Here is a 17,336-nt window from a genome sequence, read left to right on the forward strand (position 1 = left end):
GCCTCAAGAGGCAGCCCGCGACCCTGTCGGCATCTACTGCCGAAGCAGCCTAGAAGGGCCCGATCTCGCCGCGATCGCGGAAGCTAAGCAGGGTCGGGCCTGGTTAGAACTTGGATGGGAGACCTCTAGGGAAGACGGGGTGCTCTAGGCTTTTTGCCTCCCGCTCCGCCTTCTCCTTTTGTCGCTCGCGGCGTGCGGGGCTATCTCCGCCCCCGCCCGGCACAGCTGCAAGCCCCACCTCCTCAGGCCCCTCCCACCACAGCCAGCGTCTGATGGGGCGCTCCCCGACTGCCTGAGCGGCCAGGCGGCCAGAAGGCGTCCCTGGAAGGCAGAGGCACACCAGACGCTCCGGGGGCGGCCTGACGGGAAGCAGACGTGGCCGCGGACCCGGGGGCCGCCCGTGCGGCCCGCGAGCCCCTCGACCTGCACCTGGCCGCCGCCACTGCAGCCCAGCCCCGGCGCCGCCACCTGTCTGCCGGGCTGGCTCTCCACAGCTCCATACGGAAAAAGCCGCCCCTCCGCCGTTTCGCCATGGCCGGGGGCGGGAGCGGGATCGAGGGCCCAGGCCGCTTCCCCGGGCCTGCCGGCCACCTGGGGCGGGGTCCTGAGCTCGGACGGTGGCCTGGGGGCGAGGGTGGCGTTGCTGGGTCTTAGGGGCCGTTCCAACTCAATGGTGGCTCCCAGTGGCTTCGGGCCAGCTTCTGTCGGGCAGGAGGGCCGGTCCGGTCTGCTTCTGAGCTGCGCCTGGCGCAGCGTGGGCGGGCAGGTGGGATGCCCAAGGGCCCGCGGTCCCCGGGCACGGAAGCCTCCCGGGCCACTTCCCCGTGAGCGGCCTGCGGGATCTGGGGCGGGGCGCCAAGCGCCGAAAAGTTTGCTGGCTCCCGCCCGCCCTGGGCTGGGTGGTCGCCAGCACCTCCGCCACCCCCAGGTGCCCGAGACCTCCGTTCCGCTGCCTAGGCGGGCGGCCAGGCACTGCCGGGACGGGCGGGCCGCTGGGCTGACGGTAAGGCCCAAGCGCCTGCTAAGCTGCGCCTCAAGAGGCAGCCCGCGACCCCGCCGGCATCTACTGCCGAAGCAGCCTAGAAGGGCCCGATCTTGCCGCGATCGCGGAAGCTAAGCAGGGTCGGGCCTGGTTACCGAGACCTCTAGGGAAGACCGGGTGCTCTAGGCTTTTTGCCTCCCGCTCCGCCTTCTCCTTTTGGCGCCCGCGGCCTTCGCGGCTATCTCCGCCCCCCGCCCGGTACAGCTGCAAGCCCCACCTCCTCAGGCCCCTCCCACCACAGCAAGCGTCTTATGAGGCGCTCCCCGCCTGCCTGACCGGCCAGGCGCCCTGAAGGAGTCCCTGGAAGGCAGAGGCACACCAGACGCTCCGGGGGCGGCCTGACGGGAAGCAGACGTGGCCGCGGACCCGGGGGCCGCCCGTGCAGCCCGCGAGCCCCTCGACCTGCACCTGGCCGCCCCCACTGCAGCCCAGCCCCGGCGCCACCACCTGTCTGCCGGGCTGGCTCTCCACAGCTCCATACGGAAAAAGCCACCCGTCCGCCGTTTCGCCATGGCCGGGGGCGGGAGCGGGATCGAGGGCCCAGGCCGCTTCCCCGGGCCTGCCGGCCACCTGGGGTGGGATCCTGAGCTCGGACGGTGGCGTGGGGGCAAGGGTGGCGTTGCTGGGTCTAAGGGGCTTTACCAACACAGTGCTGGCTCCCACTGGCTTCGGGCCACCTGCTGTCGGGCAGGAGGGCCGGCCCGGTCTGCGGTTGGGCTTCGCCTAACGCAGCGTGGGCCGGCTACTACTATTGCTCTTGCTGATTCTTCTACTTCTATTTCTGGCCCTCTGCAGGTCAAATATGCTGCCACTATTACTGCTGCTGATGCCACTTCTACTGCTGTTTCTACCACTACTACTACTACTAGGCCAGTGCATGGCAAATACTACTACTATTACCACCACTGCTGCCATTACTACTACTGCTGCTGCTCCTTGTACAGGTGCTGCTGCTACTACTACTACTAATAGCCCAGTGCATGGCAAATATTAACACTACTACTACTGCTGCTGCTTCTACTATTGCTACTACTACTGCTACTACTAGTAGTCCAGTGCATGGCAAATTCTACTACTATTACTACAACAGCTACTGCTGCTAATAGTAATGTTACTACTACTGCTAATGCTAGTAATCTAGTATATGGCAAATACTACTACTATCACTACTAGTGCTGCTGCTGCTACTTCTGCTACTACAACTATCAATACTACTAGCCCAGTGCATGGCAAATATACTACTATTATTGCTGTTCTTGCTATTTCTACTACTATTCCTGGCCCAGTGCAAGTCAAATATGCTGCTCCAATTACTCCTGCTGCTGCCACTTCTACTGCTATTGCTACCACTATTACTACTACTACTAGCCCAATGCATGGCAAATACTACTACTATTACTACTACTCCTGCTATTGTACAAATGCTACTACTACTGCTACTACTAGTAGTCCAGTGCATTGAAAATACTACTACTACTCCTCCTGATGCTGCTACTACTTCTACTACTAGTATCAATACTACTAGCCCTGTGTATGGCAAATCTACTACTACTACTATTATGGCTGCTACTTCTATTATCACTACTGGCCCACTGCAGGACAAATCTGCTGGTACTATTACTGCTGCTGATGCCACTTCTATTGCTGATGCTAACTCTACTACTACTGCTACTACTAGCAGTCCACTGCATGGCAAATCTACTACTACTACTTCAATTGCTGCTACTGCTACTACTACTACTGGCCCTCTGCAGGGAATATATGGTGCTACTACTCCTGCTGCTGCAGCCACTTCTCCTGCTGCTACTACCACTACTATTACTACTAGCCCAGTGCATGGCAAATGCTACTTCTATTACCACGACTGCTGCTACTTCTACTGCTGCTGCTACCTCCGTTCCCCGGCCTAGGCGGGCGGCGGGGCCCTGCCGGGACGGGCGGGCCACTGGGCTGGCGGTAAGGCCCAAGCGCCCGCTAAGCTGTGCCTCAAGAGGCAGCCCGCGACCCCGCCGGCATCTACTGCCAAACCAGCCTAGAAGGGCCCGATCTCGCCGCGATCGTGGAAGCTAAGCAGGGTCGGGCCTGGTTAGAACTTGGATGGGAGACCTCTAGGGAAGACCGGGTGCTCTAGGCTTTTTGCCTCCCGCTCCGCCTTCTCCTTTTGTCGCCCTCGGTGTTCGCGGCTATCTCCGCCCCCGCCGGGTACAGATGCAAGCCCCACCTCCTCAGGTCCCTCCCAGCACAGCAAGCGTCTGATGGGGCGCTCCCCGCCTGCCTGAGCGGCCAGGCGGCCAGAAGGCGTCCCTGGAAGGCGGAGACACACCAGTCGCTCCGGGGCTGGCCTGACGGAAACCAGACGTGGCCGCGGACCCGGAAGCCGTCCGTGCGGCCCGCGAGCCCCTCGACCTGCACCTGGCCGCCCCCACTGGAGCCCAACCCAGGCGCCGCCACCTGTCTGCCGGGGTGTCTCTCCACAGCTCCATACGGAAAAAGCCGCCCCTCCGCCGTTTCGCCATGGCCGGGGGCGGGAGCGGGATCGAGGGCCCAGGCCGCTTCCCCGGGCCTGCCGGCCACCTGGGGCGGGGTCCTGAGCTCGGACGGTGGCCTGGGGGCGAGGGTGGCGTTGCTGGGTCTTAGGGCCCGTGCCAACTCAATGGTGGCTCCCAGTGGCTTCGGGCCAGCTTCTGTCGGGCAGGAGGGCCGGTCCGGTCTGTGTCTGGGCTGCGCCTGGCGCAGCGTGGGCGGGCAGGTGGGATGCCCAAGGGCCCGCGGTCCCCGGGCACGGAAGCCTCCCGGGCCACTTCCCCGTGAGCGGCCTGCGGGATCTGGGGCGGGGCGCCAAGCGCCGGAAAGTTTGCTGGCTCCCGCCCGCCCTGGGCTGGGTGGTCGCCAGCACCTCCGCCACCCCCAGGTGCCCGAGACCTCCGTTCCGCTGCCTAGGCGGGCGGCCAGGCACTGCCGGGACGGGCGGGCCGCTGGGCTGACGGTAAGGCCCAAGCGCCTGCTAAGCTGCGCCTCAAGAGGCAGCCCGCGACCCCGTCGGCATCTACTGCCGAAGCAGCCTAGAAGGGCCCGATCTCGCCGCGATCGCGGAAGCTAAGCAGGGTCGGGCCTGGTTAGAACTTGGATGGGAGACCTCTAGGGAAGACGGCGTGCTCTAGGCTTTTTGCCTCCCGCTCCGCCTTCTCCTTTTGTCGCTCGCGGCGTGCGGGGCTATCTCCGCCCCCGCCCGGCACAGCTGCAAGCCCCACCTCCTCAGGCCCCTCCCACCACAGCCAGCGTCTGATGGGGCGCTCCCCGACTGCCTGAGCGGCCAGGCGGCCAGAAGGCGTCCCTGGAAGGCAGAGGCACACCAGACGCTCCGGGGGCGGCCTGACGGGAAGCAGACGTGGCCGCGGACCCGGGGGCCGCCCGTGCGGCCCGCGAGCCCCTCGACCTGCACCTGGCCGCCGCCACTGCAGCCCAGCCCCGGCGCCGCCACCTGTCTGCCGGGCTGGCTCTCCACAGCTCCATACGGAAAAAGCCGCCCCTCCGCCGTTTCGCCATGGCCGGGGGCGGGAGCGGGATCGAGGGCCCAGGCCGCTTCCCCGGGCCTGCCGGCCACCTGGGGCGGGGTCCTGAGCTCGGACGGTGGCCTGGGGGCGAGGGTGGCGTTGCTGGGTCTTAGGGGCCGTTCCAACTCAATGGTGGCTCCCAGTGGCTTCGGGCCAGCTTCTGTCGGGCAGGAGGGCCGGTCCGGTCTGCTTCTGAGCTGCGCCTGGCGCAGCGTGGGCGGGCAGGTGGGATGCCCAAGGGCCCGCGGTCCCCGGGCACGGAAGCCTCCCGGGCCACTTCCCCGTGAGCGGCCTGCGGGATCTGGGGCGGGGCGCCAAGCGCCGAAAAGTTTGCTGGCTCCCGCCCGCCCTGGGCTGGGTGGTCGCCAGCACCTCCGCCACCCCCAGGTGCCCGAGACCTCCGTTCCGCTGCCTAGGCGGGCGGCCAGGCACTGCCGGGACGGGCGGGCCGCTGGGCTGACGGTAAGGCCCAAGCGCCTGCTAAGCTGCGCCTCAAGAGGCAGCCCGCGACCCCGCCGGCATCTACTGCCGAAGCAGCCTAGAAGGGCCCGATCTTGCCGCGATCGCGGAAGCTAAGCAGGGTCGGGCCTGGTTACCGAGACCTCTAGGGAAGACCGGGTGCTCTAGGCTTTTTGCCTCCCGCTCCGCCTTCTCCTTTTGGCGCCCGCGGCCTTCGCGGCTATCTCCGCCCCCCGCCCGGTACAGCTGCAAGCCCCACCTCCTCAGGCCCCTCCCACCACAGCAAGCGTCTTATGAGGCGCTCCCCGCCTGCCTGACCGGCCAGGCGCCCTGAAGGAGTCCCTGGAAGGCAGAGGCACACCAGACGCTCCGGGGGCGGCCTGACGGGAAGCAGACGTGGCCGCGGACCCGGGGGCCGCCCGTGCGGCCCGCGAGCCCCTCGACCTGCACCTGGCCGCCCCCACTGCAGCCCAGCCCCGGCGCCACCACCTGTCTGCCGGGGTGTCTCTCCACAGCTCCATACGGAAAAAGCCGCCCCTCCGCCGTTTCGCCATGGCCGGGGGCGGGAGCGGGATCGAGGGCCCAGGCCGCTTCCCCGGGCCTGCCAGCCACCTGGGGCGGGGTCCTGAGCTCGGACGGTGGCCTGGGGGCGAGGGTGGCGTTGCTGGGTCTTAGGGCCCGTGCCAACTCAATGGTGGCTCCCACTGGCTTCGGGCCACCTGCTGTCGGGCAGGAGGGCCGGCCCGGTCTGCGGTTGGGCTTCGCCTAACGCAGCGTGGGCCGGCTACTACTATTGCTCTTGCTGATTCTTCTACTTCTATTTCTGGCCCTCTGCAGGTCAAATATGCTGCCACTATTACTGCTGCTGATGCCACTTCTACTGCTGTTTCTACCACTACTACTACTACTAGGCCAGTGCATGGCAAATACTACTACTATTACCACCACTGCTGCCATTACTACTACTGCTGCTGCTCCTTGTACAGGTGCTGCTGCTACTACTACTACTAATAGCCCAGTGCATGGCAAATATTAACACTACTACTACTGCTGCTGCTTCTACTATTGCTACTACTACTGCTACTACTAGTAGTCCAGTGCATGGCAAATTCTACTACTATTACTACAACAGCTACTGCTGCTAATAGTAATGTTACTACTACTGCTAATGCTAGTAATCTAGTATATGGCAAATACTACTACTATCACTACTAGTGCTGCTGCTGCTACTTCTGCTACTACAACTATCAATACTACTAGCCCAGTGCATGGCAAATATACTACTATTATTGCTGTTCTTGCTATTTCTACTACTATTCCTGGCCCAGTGCAAGTCAAATATGCTGCTCCAATTACTCCTGCTGCTGCCACTTCTACTGCTATTGCTACCACTATTACTACTACTACTAGCCCAATGCATGGCAAATACTACTACTATTACTACTACTCCTGCTATTGTACAAATGCTACTACTACTGCTACTACTAGTAGTCCAGTGCATTGAAAATACTACTACTACTCCTCCTGATGCTGCTACTACTTCTACTACTAGTATCAATACTACTAGCCCTGTGTATGGCAAATCTACTACTACTACTATTATGGCTGCTACTTCTATTATCACTACTGGCCCACTGCAGGACAAATCTGCTGGTACTATTACTGCTGCTGATGCCACTTCTATTGCTGATGCTAACTCTACTACTACTGCTACTACTAGCAGTCCACTGCATGGCAAATCTACTACTACTACTTCAATTGCTGCTACTGCTACTACTACTACTGGCCCTCTGCAGGGAATATATGGTGCTACTACTCCTGCTGCTGCAGCCACTTCTCCTGCTGCTACTACCACTACTATTACTACTAGCCCAGTGCATGGCAAATGCTACTTCTATTACCACGACTGCTGCTACTTCTACTGCTGCTGCTACCTCCGTTCCCCGGCCTAGGCGGGCGGCGGGGCCCTGCCGGGACGGGCGGGCCGCTGGGCTGGCGGTAAGGCCCAAGCGCCCGCTAAGCTGCGCCTCAAGAGGCAGCCCGCGACCCCGCCGGCATCTACTGCCAAACCAGCCTAGAAGGGCCCGATCTCGCCGCGATCGCGGAAGCTAAGCAGGGTCGGGCCTGGTTAGAACTTGGATGGGAGACCTCTAGGGAAGACCGGGTGCTCTAGGCTTTTTGCCTCCCGCTCCGCCTTCTCCTTTTGTCGCCCTCGGTGTTCGCGGCTATCTCCGCCCCCGCCGGGTACAGATGCAAGCCCCACCTCCTCAGGTCCCTCCCAGCACAGCAAGCGTCTGATGGGGCGCTCCCCGCCTGCCTGAGCGGCCAGGCGGCCAGAAGGCGTCCCTGGAAGGCGGAGACACACCAGTCGCTCCGGGGCTGGCCTGACGGAAACCAGACGTGGCCGCGGACCCGGGAGCCGTCCGTGCGGCCCGCGAGCCCCTCGACCTGCACCTGGCCGCCCCCACTGGAGCCCAACCCAGGCGCCGCCACCTGTCTGCCGGGGTGTCTCTCCACAGCTCCATACGGAAAAAGCCGCCCCTCCGCCGTTTCGCCATGGCCGGGGGCGGGAGCGGGATCGAGGGCCCAGGCCGCTTCCCCGGGCCTGCCGGCCACCTGGGGCGGGGTCCTGAGCTCGGACGGTGGCCTGGGGGCGAGGGTGGCGTTGCTGGGTCTTAGGGCCCGTGCCAACTCAATGGTGGCTCCCAGTGGCTTCGGGCCAGCTTCTGTCGGGCAGGAGGGCCGGTCCGGTCTGTGTCTGGGCTGCGCCTGGCGCAGCGTGGGCGGGCAGGTGGGATGCCCAAGGGCCCGCGGTCCCCGGGCACGGAAGCCTCCCGGGCCACTTCCCCGTGAGCGGCCTGCGGGATCTGGGGCGGGGCGCCAAGCGCCGGAAAGTTTGCTGGCTCCCGCACGCCCTGGGCTGGGTGGTCGCCAGCACCTCCGCCACCCCCAGGTGCCCGAGACCTCCGTTCCGCTGCCTAGGCGGGCGGCCAGGCACTGCCGGGACGGGCGGGCCGCTGGGCTGACGGTAAGGCCCAAGCGCCTGCTAAGCTGCGCCTCAAGAGGCAGCCCGCGACCCCGTCGGCATCTACTGCCGAAGCAGCCTAGAAGGGCCCGATCTCGCCGCGATCGCGGAAGCTAAGCAGGGTCGGGCCTGGTTAGAACTTGGATGGGAGACCTCTAGGGAAGACGGGGTGCTCTAGGCTTTTTGCCTCCCGCTCCGCCTTCTCCTTTGGTCGCTCGCGGCGTGCGGGGCTATCTCCGCCCCCGCCCGGCACAGCTGCAAGCCCCACCTCCTCAGGCCCCTCCCACCACAGCCAGCGTCTGATGGGGCGCTCCCCGACTGCCTGAGCGGCCAGGCGGCCAGAAGGCGTCCCTGGAAGGCAGAGGCACACCAGACGCTCCGGGGGCGGCCTGACGGGAAGCAGACGTGGCCGCGGACCCGGGGGCCGCCCGTGCGGCCCGCGAGCCCCTCGACCTGCACCTGGCCGCCGCCACTGCAGCCCAGCCCCGGCGCCGCCACCTGTCTGCCGGGCTGGCTCTCCACAGCTCCATACGGAAAAAGCCGCCCCTCCGCCGTTTCGCCATGGCCGGGGGCGGGAGCGGGATCGAGGGCCCAGGCCGCTTCCCCGGGCCTGCCGGCCACCTGGGGCGGGGTCCTGAGCTCGGACGGTGGCCTGGGGGCGAGGGTGGCGTTGCTGGGTCTTAGGGGCCGTTCCAACTCAATGGTGGCTCCCAGTGGCTTCGGGCCAGCTTCTGTCGGGCAGGAGGGCCGGTCCGGTCTGCTTCTGAGCTGCGCCTGGCGCAGCGTGGGCGGGCAGGTGGGATGCCCAAGGGCCCGCGGTCCCCGGGCACGGAAGCCTCCCGGGCCACTTCCCCGTGAGCGGCCTGCGGGATCTGGGGCGGGGCGCCAAGCGCCGAAAAGTTTGCTGGCTCCCGCCCGCCCTGGGCTGGGTGGTCGCCAGCACCTCCGCCACCCCCAGGTGCCCGAGACCTCCGTTCCGCTGCCTAGGCGGGCGGCCAGGCACTGCCGGGACGGGCGGGCCGCTGGGCTGACGGTAAGGCCCAAGCGCCTGCTAAGCTGCGCCTCAAGAGGCAGCCCGCGACCCCGCCGGCATCTACTGCCGAAGCAGCCTAGAAGGGCCCGATCTTGCCGCGATCGCGGAAGCTAAGCAGGGTCGGGCCTGGTTACCGAGACCTCTAGGGAAGACCGGGTGCTCTAGGCTTTTTGCCTCCCGCTCCGCCTTCTCCTTTTGGCGCCCGCGGCCTTCGCGGCTATCTCCGCCCCCCGCCCGGTACAGCTGCAAGCCCCACCTCCTCAGGCCCCTCCCACCACAGCAAGCGTCTTATGAGGCGCTCCCCGCCTGCCTGACCGGCCAGGCGCCCTGAAGGAGTCCCTGGAAGGCAGAGGCACACCGGACGCTCCGGGGGCGGCCTGACGGGAAGCAGACGTGGCCGCGGACCCGGGGGCCGCCCGTGCGGCCCGCGAGCCCCTCGACCTGCACCTGGCCGCCCCCACTGCAGCCCAGCCCCGGCGCCACCACCTGTCTGCCGGGCTGGCTCTCCACAGCTCCATACGGAAAAAGCCACCCCTCCGCCGTTTCGCCATGGCCGGGGGCGGGAGCGGGATCGAGGGCCCAGGCCGCTTCCCCGGGCCTGCCGGCCACCTGGGGTGGGATCCTGAGCTCGGACGGTGGCGTGGGGGCAAGGGTGGCGTTGCTGGGTCTAAGGGGCTTTACCAACACAGTGCTGGCTCCCACTGGCTTCGGGCCACCTGCTGTCGGGCAGGAGGGCCGGCCCGGTCTGCGGTTGGGCTTCGCCTAACGCAGCGTGGGCCGGCTACTACTATTGCTCTTGCTGATTCTTCTACTTCTATTTCTGGCCCTCTGCAGGTCAAATATGCTGCCACTATTACTGCTGCTGATGCCACTTCTACTGCTGTTTCTACCACTACTACTACTACTAGGCCAGTGCATGGCAAATACTACTACTATTACCACCACTGCTGCCATTACTACTACTGCTGCTGCTCCTTGTACAGGTGCTGCTGCTACTACTACTACTAATAGCCCAGTGCATGGCAAATATTAACACTACTACTACTGCTGCTGCTTCTACTATTGCTACTACTACTGCTACTACTAGTAGTCCAGTGCATGGCAAATTCTACTACTATTACTACAACAGCTACTGCTGCTAATAGTAATGTTACTACTACTGCTAATGCTAGTAATCTAGTATATGGCAAATACTACTACTATCACTACTAGTGCTGCTGCTGCTACTTCTGCTACTACAACTATCAATACTACTAGCCCAGTGCATGGCAAATATACTACTATTATTGCTGTTCTTGCTATTTCTACTACTATTCCTGGCCCAGTGCAAGTCAAATATGCTGCTCCAATTACTCCTGCTGCTGCCACTTCTACTGCTATTGCTACCACTATTACTACTACTACTAGCCCAATGCATGGCAAATACTACTACTATTACTACTACTCCTGCTATTGTACAAATGCTACTACTACTGCTACTACTAGTAGTCCAGTGCATTGAAAATACTACTACTACTCCTCCTGATGCTGCTACTACTTCTACTACTAGTATCAATACTACTAGCCCTGTGTATGGCAAATCTACTACTACTACTATTATGGCTGCTACTTCTATTATCACTACTGGCCCACTGCAGGACAAATCTGCTGGTACTATTACTGCTGCTGATGCCACTTCTATTGCTGATGCTAACTCTACTACTACTGCTACTACTAGCAGTCCACTGCATGGCAAATCTACTACTACTACTTCAATTGCTGCTACTGCTACTACTACTACTGGCCCTCTGCAGGGAATATATGGTGCTACTACTCCTGCTGCTGCAGCCACTTCTCCTGCTGCTACTACCACTACTATTACTACTAGCCCAGTGCATGGCAAATGCTACTTCTATTACCACGACTGCTGCTACTTCTACTGCTGCTGCTACCTCCGTTCCCCGGCCTAGGCGGGCGGCGGGGCCCTGCCGGGACGGGCGGGCCACTGGGCTGGCGGTAAGGCCCAAGCGCCCGCTAAGCTGTGCCTCAAGAGGCAGCCCGCGACCCCGCCGGCATCTACTGCCAAACCAGCCTAGAAGGGCCCGATCTCGCCGCGATCGTGGAAGCTAAGCAGGGTCGGGCCTGGTTAGAACTTGGATGGGAGACCTCTAGGGAAGACCGGGTGCTCTAGGCTTTTTGCCTCCCGCTCCGCCTTCTCCTTTTGTCGCCCTCGGTGTTCGCGGCTATCTCCGCCCCCGCCGGGTACAGATGCAAGCCCCACCTCCTCAGGTCCCTCCCAGCACAGCAAGCGTCTGATGGGGCGCTCCCCGCCTGCCTGAGCGGCCAGGCGGCCAGAAGGCGTCCCTGGAAGGCGGAGACACACCAGTCGCTCCGGGGCTGGCCTGACGGAAACCAGACGTGGCCGCGGACCCGGAAGCCGTCCGTGCGGCCCGCGAGCCCCTCGACCTGCACCTGGCCGCCCCCACTGGAGCCCAACCCAGGCGCCGCCACCTGTCTGCCGGGGTGTCTCTCCACAGCTCCATACGGAAAAAGCCGCCCCTCCGCCGTTTCGCCATGGCCGGGGGCGGGAGCGGGATCGAGGGCCCAGGCCGCTTCCCCGGGCCTGCCGGCCACCTGGGGCGGGGTCCTGAGCTCGGACGGTGGCCTGGGGGCGAGGGTGGCGTTGCTGGGTCTTAGGGCCCGTGCCAACTCAATGGTGGCTCCCAGTGGCTTCGGGCCAGCTTCTGTCGGGCAGGAGGGCCGGTCCGGTCTGTGTCTGGGCTGCGCCTGGCGCAGCGTGGGCGGGCAGGTGGGATGCCCAAGGGCCCGCGGTCCCCGGGCACGGAAGCCTCCCGGGCCACTTCCCCGTGAGCGGCCTGCGGGATCTGGGGCGGGGCGCCAAGCGCCGGAAAGTTTGCTGGCTCCCGCCCGCCCTGGGCTGGGTGGTCGCCAGCACCTCCGCCACCCCCAGGTGCCCGAGACCTCCGTTCCGCTGCCTAGGCGGGCGGCCAGGCACTGCCGGGACGGGCGGGCCGCTGGGCTGACGGTAAGGCCCAAGCGCCTGCTAAGCTGCGCCTCAAGAGGCAGCCCGCGACCCCGTCGGCATCTACTGCCGAAGCAGCCTAGAAGGGCCCGATCTCGCCGCGATCGCGGAAGCTAAGCAGGGTCGGGCCTGGTTAGAACTTGGATGGGAGACCTCTAGGGAAGACGGCGTGCTCTAGGCTTTTTGCCTCCCGCTCCGCCTTCTCCTTTTGTCGCTCGCGGCGTGCGGGGCTATCTCCGCCCCCGCCCGGCACAGCTGCAAGCCCCACCTCCTCAGGCCCCTCCCACCACAGCCAGCGTCTGATGGGGCGCTCCCCGACTGCCTGAGCGGCCAGGCGGCCAGAAGGCGTCCCTGGAAGGCAGAGGCACACCAGACGCTCCGGGGGCGGCCTGACGGGAAGCAGACGTGGCCGCGGACCCGGGGGCCGCCCGTGCGGCCCGCGAGCCCCTCGACCTGCACCTGGCCGCCGCCACTGCAGCCCAGCCCCGGCGCCGCCACCTGTCTGCCGGGCTGGCTCTCCACAGCTCCATACGGAAAAAGCCGCCCCTCCGCCGTTTCGCCATGGCCGGGGGCGGGAGCGGGATCGAGGGCCCAGGCCGCTTCCCCGGGCCTGCCGGCCACCTGGGGCGGGGTCCTGAGCTCGGACGGTGGCCTGGGGGCGAGGGTGGCGTTGCTGGGTCTTAGGGGCCGTTCCAACTCAATGGTGGCTCCCAGTGGCTTCGGGCCAGCTTCTGTCGGGCAGGAGGGCCGGTCCGGTCTGCTTCTGAGCTGCGCCTGGCGCAGCGTGGGCGGGCAGGTGGGATGCCCAAGGGCCCGCGGTCCCCGGGCACGGAAGCCTCCCGGGCCACTTCCCCGTGAGCGGCCTGCGGGATCTGGGGCGGGGCGCCAAGCGCCGAAAAGTTTGCTGGCTCCCGCCCGCCCTGGGCTGGGTGGTCGCCAGCACCTCCGCCACCCCCAGGTGCCCGAGACCTCCGTTCCGCTGCCTAGGCGGGCGGCCAGGCACTGCCGGGACGGGCGGGCCGCTGGGCTGACGGTAAGGCCCAAGCGCCTGCTAAGCTGCGCCTCAAGAGGCAGCCCGCGACCCCGCCGGCATCTACTGCCGAAGCAGCCTAGAAGGGCCCGATCTTGCCGCGATCGCGGAAGCTAAGCAGGGTCGGGCCTGGTTACCGAGACCTCTAGGGAAGACCGGGTGCTCTAGGCTTTTTGCCTCCCGCTCCGCCTTCTCCTTTTGGCGCCCGCGGCCTTCGCGGCTATCTCCGCCCCCCGCCCGGTACAGCTGCAAGCCCCACCTCCTCAGGCCCCTCCCACCACAGCAAGCGTCTTATGAGGCGCTCCCCGCCTGCCTGACCGGCCAGGCGCCCTGAAGGAGTCCCTGGAAGGCAGAGGCACACCAGACGCTCCGGGGGCGGCCTGACGGGAAGCAGACGTGGCCGCGGACCCGGGGGCCGCCCGTGCGGCCCGCGAGCCCCTCGACCTGCACCTGGCCGCCCCCACTGCAGCCCAGCCCCGGCGCCACCACCTGTCTGCCGGGGTGTCTCTCCACAGCTCCATACGGAAAAAGCCGCCCCTCCGCCGTTTCGCCATGGCCGGGGGCGGGAGCGGGATCGAGGGCCCAGGCCGCTTCCCCGGGCCTGCCAGCCACCTGGGGCGGGGTCCTGAGCTCGGACGGTGGCCTGGGGGCGAGGGTGGCGTTGCTGGGTCTTAGGGCCCGTGCCAACTCAATGGTGGCTCCCACTGGCTTCGGGCCACCTGCTGTCGGGCAGGAGGGCCGGCCCGGTCTGCGGTTGGGCTTCGCCTAACGCAGCGTGGGCCGGCTACTACTATTGCTCTTGCTGATTCTTCTACTTCTATTTCTGGCCCTCTGCAGGTCAAATATGCTGCCACTATTACTGCTGCTGATGCCACTTCTACTGCTGTTTCTACCACTACTACTACTACTAGGCCAGTGCATGGCAAATACTACTACTATTACCACCACTGCTGCCATTACTACTACTGCTGCTGCTCCTTGTACAGGTGCTGCTGCTACTACTACTACTAATAGCCCAGTGCATGGCAAATATTAACACTACTACTACTGCTGCTGCTTCTACTATTGCTACTACTACTGCTACTACTAGTAGTCCAGTGCATGGCAAATTCTACTACTATTACTACAACAGCTACTGCTGCTAATAGTAATGTTACTACTACTGCTAATGCTAGTAATCTAGTATATGGCAAATACTACTACTATCACTACTAGTGCTGCTGCTGCTACTTCTGCTACTACAACTATCAATACTACTAGCCCAGTGCATGGCAAATATACTACTATTATTGCTGTTCTTGCTATTTCTACTACTATTCCTGGCCCAGTGCAAGTCAAATATGCTGCTCCAATTACTCCTGCTGCTGCCACTTCTACTGCTATTGCTACCACTATTACTACTACTACTAGCCCAATGCATGGCAAATACTACTACTATTACTACTACTCCTGCTATTGTACAAATGCTACTACTACTGCTACTACTAGTAGTCCAGTGCATTGAAAATACTACTACTACTCCTCCTGATGCTGCTACTACTTCTACTACTAGTATCAATACTACTAGCCCTGTGTATGGCAAATCTACTACTACTACTATTATGGCTGCTACTTCTATTATCACTACTGGCCCACTGCAGGACAAATCTGCTGGTACTATTACTGCTGCTGATGCCACTTCTATTGCTGATGCTAACTCTACTACTACTGCTACTACTAGCAGTCCACTGCATGGCAAATCTACTACTACTACTTCAATTGCTGCTACTGCTACTACTACTACTGGCCCTCTGCAGGGAATATATGGTGCTACTACTCCTGCTGCTGCAGCCACTTCTCCTGCTGCTACTACCACTACTATTACTACTAGCCCAGTGCATGGCAAATGCTACTTCTATTACCACGACTGCTGCTACTTCTACTGCTGCTGCTACCTCCGTTCCCCGGCCTAGGCGGGCGGCGGGGCCCTGCCGGGACGGGCGGGCCGCTGGGCTGGCGGTAAGGCCCAAGCGCCCGCTAAGCTGCGCCTCAAGAGGCAGCCCGCGACCCCGCCGGCATCTACTGCCAAACCAGCCTAGAAGGGCCCGATCTCGCCGCGATCGCGGAAGCTAAGCAGGGTCGGGCCTGGTTAGAACTTGGATGGGAGACCTCTAGGGAAGACCGGGTGCTCTAGGCTTTTTGCCTCCCGCTCCGCCTTCTCCTTTTGTCGCCCTCGGTGTTCGCGGCTATCTCCGCCCCCGCCGGGTACAGATGCAAGCCCCACCTCCTCAGGTCCCTCCCAGCACAGCAAGCGTCTGATGGGGCGCTCCCCGCCTGCCTGAGCGGCCAGGCGGCCAGAAGGCGTCCCTGGAAGGCGGAGACACACCAGTCGCTCCGGGGCTGGCCTGACGGAAACCAGACGTGGCCGCGGACCCGGGAGCCGTCCGTGCGGCCCGCGAGCCCCTCGACCTGCACCTGGCCGCCCCCACTGGAGCCCAACCCAGGCGCCGCCACCTGTCTGCCGGGGTGTCTCTCCACAGCTCCATACGGAAAAAGCCGCCCCTCCGCCGTTTCGCCATGGCCGGGGGCGGGAGCGGGATCGAGGGCCCAGGCCGCTTCCCCGGGCCTGCCGGCCACCTGGGGCGGGGTCCTGAGCTCGGACGGTGGCCTGGGGGCGAGGGTGGCGTTGCTGGGTCTTAGGGCCCGTGCCAACTCAATGGTGGCTCCCAGTGGCTTCGGGCCAGCTTCTGTCGGGCAGGAGGGCCGGTCCGGTCTGTGTCTGGGCTGCGCCTGGCGCAGCGTGGGCGGGCAGGTGGGATGCCCAAGGGCCCGCGGTCCCCGGGCACGGAAGCCTCCCGGGCCACTTCCCCGTGAGCGGCCTGCGGGATCTGGGGCGGGGCGCCAAGCGCCGGAAAGTTTGCTGGCTCCCGCACGCCCTGGGCTGGGTGGTCGCCAGCACCTCCGCCACCCCCAGGTGCCCGAGACCTCCGTTCCGCTGCCTAGGCGGGCGGCCAGGCACTGCCGGGACGGGCGGGCCGCTGGGCTGACGGTAAGGCCCAAGCGCCTGCTAAGCTGCGCCTCAAGAGGCAGCCCGCGACCCCGTCGGCATCTACTGCCGAAGCAGCCTAGAAGGGCCCGATCTCGCCGCGATCGCGGAAGCTAAGCAGGGTCGGGCCTGGTTAGAACTTGGATGGGAGACCTCTAGGGAAGACGGGGTGCTCTAGGCTTTTTGCCTCCCGCTCCGCCTTCTCCTTTGGTCGCTCGCGGCGTGCGGGGCTATCTCCGCCCCCGCCCGGCACAGCTGCAAGCCCCACCTCCTCAGGCCCCTCCCACCACAGCCAGCGTCTGATGGGGCGCTCCCCGACTGCCTGAGCGGCCAGGCGGCCAGAAGGCGTCCCTGGAAGGCAGAGGCACACCAGACGCTCCGGGGGCGGCCTGACGGGAAGCAGACGTGGCCGCGGACCCGGGGGCCGCCCGTGCGGCCCGCGAGCCCCTCGACCTGCACCTGGCCGCCGCCACTGCAGCCCAGCCCCGGCGCCGCCACCTGTCTGCCGGGCTGGCTCTCCACAGCTCCATACGGAAAAAGCCGCCCCTCCGCCGTTTCGCCATGGCCGGGGGCGGGAGCGGGATCGAGGGCCCAGGCCGCTTCCCCGGGCCTGCCGGCCACCTGGGGCGGGGTCCTGAGCTCGGACGGTGGCCTGGGGGCGAGGGTGGCGTTGCTGGGTCTTAGGGGCCGTTCCAACTCAATGGTGGCTCCCAGTGGCTTCGGGCCAGCTTCTGTCGGGCAGGAGGGCCGGTCCGGTCTGCTTCTGAGCTGCGCCTGGCGCAGCGTGGGCGGGCAGGTGGGATGCCCAAGGGCCCGCGGTCCCCGGGCACGGAAGCCTCCCGGGCCACTTCCCCGTGAGCGGCCTGCGGGATCTGGGGCGGGGCGCCAAGCGCCGAAAAGTTTGCTGGCTCCCGCCCGCCCTGGGCTGGGTGGTCGCCAGCACCTCCGCCACCCCCAGGTGCCCGAGACCTCCGTTCCGCTGCCTAGGCGGGCGGCCAGGCACTGCCGGGACGGGCGGGCCGCTGGGCTGACGGTAAGGCCCAAGCGCCTGCTAAGCTGCGCCTCAAGAGGCAGCCCGCGACCCCGCCGGCATCTACTGCCGAAGCAGCCTAGAAGGGCCCGATCTTGCCGCGATCGCGGAAGCTA

Source organism: Stenella coeruleoalba (genome assembly GCF_951394435.1).
Source record: "Stenella coeruleoalba genome assembly, chromosome: 12".
NCBI classification, from domain to species: Eukaryota; Metazoa; Chordata; class Mammalia; order Artiodactyla; family Delphinidae; genus Stenella; species Stenella coeruleoalba.